An 8,848-nucleotide genomic window follows, 5' to 3' on the forward strand; every position below is an offset into this window, starting at 1 on the left:
GGAATTACCCTCAATTAGCTCTAAGTATTACAAGTCTATGCCACTGTCCTAAACCATGTTTAACCACTACAAAAAACACAACTATAGCGACGAAAATTAACGAGAAAATTTAATCTTCGTAAATTTATGTCGACTTTACGAGTATCGTACGAGGAAATTTAAAATCAACGTTAGTTCGTCGTAAAATATCGACGAAACGATTTCCTCGTAAAAACGACGTAACATAACGTGGTTTTTACGAGGAAAAATGGTTTCCTCGTAAACTCAACGTAACAATAGCGTCTATTTTACGAGGAAATATTTTACGTTTACTTAACGATAAAATTTCGAGTTCACCAATTTTGTAGTTGTAACACGTTTTTTTTGTTTCGGCTACCTAACTAAATTTCGTCGTAAATTTCAACTACCAGATTCAAAAATTTCCTATAAATATGGACATTTGAACATCATTTTAAATACACCAACAAGAAAAAATAAATAAAAAAAAGTGAAAGAAAAAAAAATGTCGGGCTCCGGAAATATTTTCGAGATGCGGAGGTGGATGTATAACAGGAGAGTGACGAAAGAATACCTCGAAGGGCTGGAGACATTTATGCATCAAGCAGATTCCACACCGCTCGCCCAAGAAAGCGGTAAGATGTTATGTCCTTGTCGGAAATGCAATCATTTGAAATTGGTAAATCGTGAAAATGTTTGGAAGCATTTAATAAATAGAGGTTTCACGCCAAATTATTATATCTGGTTTCAACATGGAGAAAGTTATAATTATGAGAATTAAGCTAGTAGTAGTAATAGCAATTTTAAGGAAGAACCGATTGATCATCATTTGCATAATGAACATAGTTATCATCAGAAGGAGCAGATGGTAGATTATGATAGGGTTCATGATATGGTAGCTGATGCATACGTAGCGGATGATGAAGAAGAAGAACCTAACATAGATGCAAAAACGTTTTATGAAATGTTAGATGCTGCGAATCAGCCACTTTACAGTGGTTGTAGAGAAGGTCTCTTTAAATTATCGTTGGCTGCTAGAATGATGAATATTAAAACTAATCATAATATACCTGAAAGTTCCATGAATGAATGGACATGTGAATAAAATCAAATCATAACTCTGGTTAATTTAGGTGAATCAAAGGTATTTTTTGGTACATAGTCCAAGTCGAAGGACGTTAGATCTATTAAAACTGAAGTACATGATGGAATTACCCTCAATTAGCTCTAAGTATTACAAGTCTATGCCACTGTCCTAAACCATGTTTAACCACTACAAAAGAACACAACTATAGCGACAAAAATTAACGAGAAAATTTAATCTTCGTAAATTTATGTCGACTTTACGAGTATCGTACGAGGAAATTTAAAATCAACGTTAGTTCGTCGTAAAATATCGACGAAACGATTTTCTCGTAAAAACGACGTAACATAACGTGGGTTTTACTAGAAAAAATGGTTTCCTCGTAAACTCAACGTAACAATAGCGTCTACTTTACGAGGAAATATTTTACGTTTACTTAACGATAAAATTTTGAGTTCACCAATTTTGTAGTTGTAACACGTTTTTTTGTTTCGGCTACCTAACTAAATTTCGTCGTAAATTTCAACTACCAGATTCAAAAATTTCCTATAAATATGGACATTTGAACATCATTTTAAATACACCAACAAGAAAAAAAATAAAAAAAAAAAGTGAAAGAAAAAAAATGTCGGGCTCCGGAAATATTTTCGAGATGCAGAGGTGGATGTATATGCATAGAGATGCTAACAGGAGAGTGACGAAAGAATACCTCGAAGGGCTGGAGACATTTATGCATCAAGCAGATTCCACACCGCTCGCCTAAGAAAGCGGTAAGATGTTCTGTCATTGTCGGAAATGCAATAATTTGAAATTGGCAAATCGTGAAAATGTTTGGAAGCATTTAATAAATAGAGGTTTCACGCCAAATTATTATATCTGGTTTCAACATGGAGAAGGTTATAATTATGAGAATTAAGCTAGTAGTAGTAATAGCAATTTTCAGGAAGAACCGATTGATCATCATTTGCATAATGAACATAGTTATCATCAAAAGGAGCAGATGGTAGATTATGATAGAGTTCATGATATGGTAGCTGATGCATACGTAGCACATGATGAAGATGAAGAACCTAACATAGATGCAAAAAAGTTTTATGAAATGTTAGATGCTGCGAATTAGCCACTTTACAGTGGTTGTAGAAAAGGTCTCTTTAAATTATCGTTGGCTGCTAGAATGATGAATATTAAAACTAATCACAATATACCTGAAAGTTCCATGAATGAATGGGCATGTGAATAAAATCAAATCATAACTCTGGTTAATTTAGGTGAATCAAATGTATTTTTTGGTACAATAGTCCAAGTCGAAGGACGTTAGATCTCTTAAAACTGAAGTACATGTTGGAATTACCCTCAATTAGCTCCAAGTATTACAAGTCTATGCCATTGTCCTAAACCATGTTTAACCACTACAAAAAAAACAACTATAGCGACAAAAATTAACGAGAAAATTTAATCTTCGTAAATTTATGTCGACTTTACGAGTATCGTACGAGGAAATTTAAAATCAACGTTAGTTCGATGTAAAATATCGACGAAACGATTTCCTCGTAAAAACGACGTAACATAACGTGGTTTTTACGAGGAAAAATGGTTTCCTCGTAAACTCAACGTAACAATAGCGTCTACTTTACGAGGAAATATTTTACGTTTACTTAACGACAAAATTTCGAGTCCACCAATTTTTTTAGTTGTAACACGTTTTTTGTTTCGGCTACCTAACTAAATTTCGTCGTAAATTTCAACTACCAGATTCAAAAATTTCCTATAAATATGGACGTTTGAACATCATTTTAAATATACCAACAAGAAAAAAATAAAAAAAGTGAAAGAAAAAAAAATGTCGGGCTCCGGAAATATTTTCGAGATGCGGAAGTGGATGTATATGCACAGAGATGCTAACAGGAGAGTGACGAAAGAATACCTCGAAGGGCTGGAGACATTTATGCATCAAGCAGATTCCACACCGCTCACCCAAGAAAGCGGTAAGATGTTCTGGCCTTGTCGGAAATGCAATAATTCGAAATTGGCAAATCGTGAAAATGTTTGGAAGCATTTAATAAATAGAGGTTTCACGCCAAATTATTATATCTGGTTTCAACATGGAAAAGGTTATAATTATGAGAATTAAGCTAGTAGTAGTAATAGCAATTTTCAGGAAGAACCGATTGATCATCATTTGCATAATGAATATAGTTATCATGAGAAGGAGCAGATGGTAGATTATGATAGGGTTCATGATATGGTAGCTGATGCATATGTAGCGCATGATGAAGATGAAGAACCTAACATAGATGCAAAAACGTTTTATGAAATGTTAGATGCTGCGAATCAGCTACTTTACAGTGGTTGTAGAGAAGGTCTCTTTAAATTATCGTTGGCTGCTAGAATGATGAATATTAAAACTAATCACAATATACATGAAAGTTCCATGAATGAATGGGTAGACTTGTTTAAAAAGTATTTGCCGGAAGACACTGTGTCTGCTGATTTTTATTATGAGATTCAGAAACTAGTTTATAGTCTTGGGTTGCCTTGGGAGATGATAGACATTTGCATCGACAATTGCATGATCTACCGGAGAGATGATGAGAAGTTAAAAAAATGTTAATTCTACAAGAAGCCACGATTCAAGCCGCAAGGACGAGTACGTACAATGGCATTTTCTTACCGTACACTGCTCCATTATAAACTTATAACCTTTGTATGGTAAACCTAAACCATATAATTCTCATATATTCAGCCAACGAAATTCAACAAAGAACATATCATTAGTTTGTAACTCTTCAGATTACAATGTGAGCATAAAAACTTAAAAAAAAAACACACTTTTACCACTTGAATACTCTTTCATGATAACCTTGATTATTATTATTATATTAATATTTTAACCAAAATATGGCTAATAATAAAGTTTTTGTATACTGTTTTATGAAGTTTATAAATATATAAAAATGATCACACATTATTACTCTTTCTATAGTTTCAACAATTAGTCACCATAAATAATTATTTATAATATTATATAGATTTTAACTGTTAATAGACTTATGTTTTTTTCTTTGGCAAGTGATATTAATTAGTTAAAGATTTACATTTTATTTTTATATCTAATTAAAATAAATAAAAAATGATTGACCAATCAAATTATAACAATTTTGTAAGAGTTCACATATGATTGACACGTAAGCAAAAATCACTACAGTGACTTCTCAATTAATATATAGTAAAATATCAACTAACCAAATATTCATTAACTAGAAAAATTAAAGCAATATTTATTAATTTTTGAAAGATACGTGTATATCTATCTATCTATCTTATTAAAACCGAAGTACAAAAATAAATTAACCCCTTAATTAACAATTTAATTATGATTAATGCCACCAGAAATTAATTAATCATAATTTTCAGCATTAATTAAAATTAAGAAAATCTTGATTTAAAAATATAAAATAAATTAATTTTATATATGGTCAACATTAACGATTATTTCAAATGACAACATATCTTAACAAAATATTTTATAAATTAAATAATTAATTAGTTTTACCTGTAATTAATTATATATATATATATATTTAAAACATATAGTATGATATAAATTATTTTTTCCATTACTTAAAGATTAAAACTTATCAATTTTACTGTCCAGAACTAAGTTGTCATTTATATTATAAATGATAAATAATTTCAAAAATATATCAATTATGTCTTTAAAAATACATTCAATACAAAACAATATTCAATAGTTCTAGGGGTGGGCGTTCGGGTATCGATTTGAGTTTGGTTCGGATCTATTTGGGTTTCAGTTTTTTGGGGTTAAATATTTCAGTCTCATTTGGGTATTTATAAATTCCGGTTCAAGTTTAGTTCGGATTCGGACAACCCGTTTAAATTATTTTAAAATTTTTTAAATCATTTTATACTTTAAATTTCTCAAAATTGATAATCAATATAATATATTACATATAAATTTGAATAAAATACCTAAACTTAACATATGAATTAGTTTGGCTTTGAATGTTTGGATAGAGAATCAATAGATATTTCTCAGTTTTTTGGTTTTTGAGTATATTTTAGCTATTTTAGATATTTATATTTTATTATTTATATATATATATTAAGTATTTTTGAAAACTTTAAAATATTTTATGTACTTTAGATATTTTTAATATATTAAATTTAAATATAATTAATATATTTAAGTATATAAATCTATTTCAGATATATTCGAGGTACTCGAAATACTTCGGTTCGGATCTGATTTAGTTCTGATTCTCTGGATACCAAAATTTAAACCCGTTTTGATATGTAAATTTTGGTTCGGGTTCGGTACTACTTTTTCGGATTGGGTACGGTTCGGGTCTTTAAATTCAGGTTTTTTGCGTAGCCATATTCAATAATATATAAGATAGTAAGATTAATTATAAATTAAAAACTATTTAAACAGTTACAAAATTGATTACAAAATATTATTGGTTACTAATTTTTGATAAAGTTAAAAGTTATATTAAAATATAAAAATATCATCTATTTTGAAACATCAAAAACTCCATTATATACACAGAGCCGTCCTTGGAGGTAAGCGGGAGAAGCGACTGCTTCCAGCCGTCATTAATTTATCAAGGTTAGCAGCCACATTTTAAAAATATTTATCCAAAAATGGTGAAATTTGAGCTATGTGAAGGTGAGGGTTCGAAACAATATGCAGTGACATTTTTTTAAGTAGTTTCTTTTTTAAATAATTAAACATAAATAGGCCATTTTTTCTTAGTTCTGCTTCAAGCCCGGTAAATATGCGGACCGGCTCTGATTATACATCATCTATTTTGAAACGGAAGAAGTATATAATAATAAAATAAAACAACATCCAATACAAATAATAATCCAATGCTAATATAACAATATTTATGTACAATAAATTGTATTTTTTAAAAATTAAAACAAATACTCTCACCGGATCAAAATCTTGACAAAGAAAACATATTCATTGAAGGAAGGGGCTTTTCTAAATAATGAACATATTCATTGACAAAGAAAACATATTCATTGTTATCTCTTATATACTAAATCACAAGTCACTACACCAATAATATTTTGCCACATAGATCAAGAAATAAAAGAGTTTAAATACAAAAACAAAAATGAAAAAATGCAAAACAAAAATATTTACGCAAGAGACAAAAATCAAAAATATTATCATTCCATTTTGCGGAGCAGTTCCTCTTTCTAAACTCCATGATCACCACTCACTCTCCTAATAACTATCTCTATTTCCTTTAAATACTTTTTGAAGTTATCCAATGACCGATTGTTAACTGACACATTTTGTCTCTTTCTCTAATCACAAATCTGATGTGGGTATGGATTGATTCTTCCCAAAGGTAAATAGTTAATTTGTGTCATTTTTATGCTCTTGCTTCATCTATTTTCTTCTACGGCCTTTAATCAAGTGTCACTCTTCGCATTCAAGGTTTTCTTCAAAAGATCAAGCTTATATTCTGAAAATATGAAAAAGTTACTTTCTATTTTGCTCCCTTTCAAAAATCTCTATTCTGGTTTTTTCTAACGTTTATATGCTTGAAGAGATCGTATCCCATTACTAATTAGTATTGATTGATGCAGAAACTGAAAAATGTAAAAAGAGAGAAACTCCAACGCTTTATCGAGAAAACTATCAGCAAACTAAAATTACAGGTATATTATAGTATTTACTAACTTTTTTGTCCTAACGAATGATCATATTTTGCATGGTTTCCATGACACTGATATACGACAACTTCGTAGATTTGTTGAAAGGCCATTTGAATAGGAATTATATATTTCTTGGTTTTTTACTAGAAATGTTGAGAAAAAAATGAGAACAGATTCTAATTCATATAACTTTTAAAGTAAAAAACAATCATGTTGATATTGACTTATATAAGTGAGATTTTATATTTCTTGGTTTATCTATTACAGTGATAGGTAACTAAAATAATAATTTGTTTTGATGTTTTATAGTTATTAAGTTTTGATCAGATAATTTAGAAAACAATGAAATTGACCCATGCATAGCATGGGAGCTAATACTAGTATATAGTAAATTAGTAGCAATATATAAGAAAACAACAATAACTAAAATAAAAGAATAGCCGTTTGCTGCAAAAAAAAAAACTAAAATAAAATAATTGAAGGTCTATATATTTTCATAATATATAAAAGACTAAATTTATTGGATCCGTATATTTCCAATGAAGTCAATATTGCTTTTAGTGATCCAACTTTTCTAAAACAGACCACAAATTAAATTTATTTTAATTTTCATGAGCTTATTTATCAATACCAGATAATTTTATATTCTTATATTTAAAAGTAAACAAAAATAATAATAACAGAGACAAGACACTAGAATTATTTTATATAACTAAGGTCTGGCTGTATAACTTTTTTATTCTTATAGATCTTTTTAATCTAAAAGTTTAGAGTAATAAATCCTTTTACTTCGTTTCGATCCCCTTAAATTTTACCAACAAGGTAAAATGAAAAAAAAAAGTTCATTTTATTTTTGAAAAATGTTTTCTCTTTTGATGACAAAAAAATGTTTATATTTTGTGTTTAATGGCAATATTTTCCTCTTCTCTATAAAAAATCCAGAATAACACAAAAATCCAAAGATGTTACGAAAGTCAGCAACACTTTCGTGTGAGAGTTGATATGGAGCCCATATCATTTAAAACTCACAGTAACAATTGTCGAAACCTCTTCTATATAAGGAATTGTATTGCGATCATTTTATGATGCCCCTTTCGAATAATAATAATAACTTCATCCTTTCTCGTTTTGGTATTCTACTCTCTTCTTTTCTTTTCGTAGTTTTCTATATACTATAATTATGATCTTCATGCAATAGATAAGAAAGACGTTTTACGTATCTTAAAATAAACAATACATAATATAATTATAACACGTTATCAGCACGATCACTCTATTATTATAATTCTTTCTTTTGATTATTATGTTCGGAGTGGGGCCTCCATTTTATTTGTTTATGATTACCGGAGTGCGGCCCTGCCGCCCCGCCTTTTATTGTTAATTTTACAATGGTTGCTTAAGGCACCATAATGGCTGGTATACCGCCTAAACATTTAACTTGTTATTTTATATTTGAGTCCATTATCATAATTTATTATTTTACAGATTTGATCACCTTAATATTTTTGCTTTCAAATTTGACGGATAATTTTATCACCATAGATAACTAAATACATTTAAGTAGGCACATATATTTATATATGTGTTTAAATTGATAAATTTTATAATTGCTCACTGATTGTTTATGATTAATTTTTTATCTTGTGTTTTTCTTTTACCTCCAACGGTCATATATAAATTTAAATTAAAAAATAAAAAATAAAAAAAAATTTTACTTTCTAAACGGCTAGTTAACGGCTATGAACAGTTTTTTATCTATAAATATACTCATTTCTTACTCATTTACTTCATCCAAAACATTTCATCTTCTCTAAAATATTTTCAAATCGCTCCATTCCGGTTTTTCATTACAAAAAAGATGATTCGCATATTTTTGGTTGTATGTGCAATTCTAATTTTTGCTTCTATGTACGGTCTTTTTATTGGAGAATTTGCTCCTGAAGAATTTACGCTCAATGTCGGTTTACTTTTCTATGCGCTGTTTCTCCTTGTAATTGCGTGTATTATTAATATAAATGGTTCATTTTAAAATTATGAAATTCTAATATATTATTTGATTTTAGAAATCCA

The sequence above is a fragment of the Brassica rapa genome, chromosome A08, assembly GCF_000309985.2.
Source record: "Brassica rapa cultivar Chiifu-401-42 chromosome A08, CAAS_Brap_v3.01, whole genome shotgun sequence".
Lineage (NCBI taxonomy): Eukaryota > Viridiplantae > Streptophyta > Magnoliopsida > Brassicales > Brassicaceae > Brassica > Brassica rapa.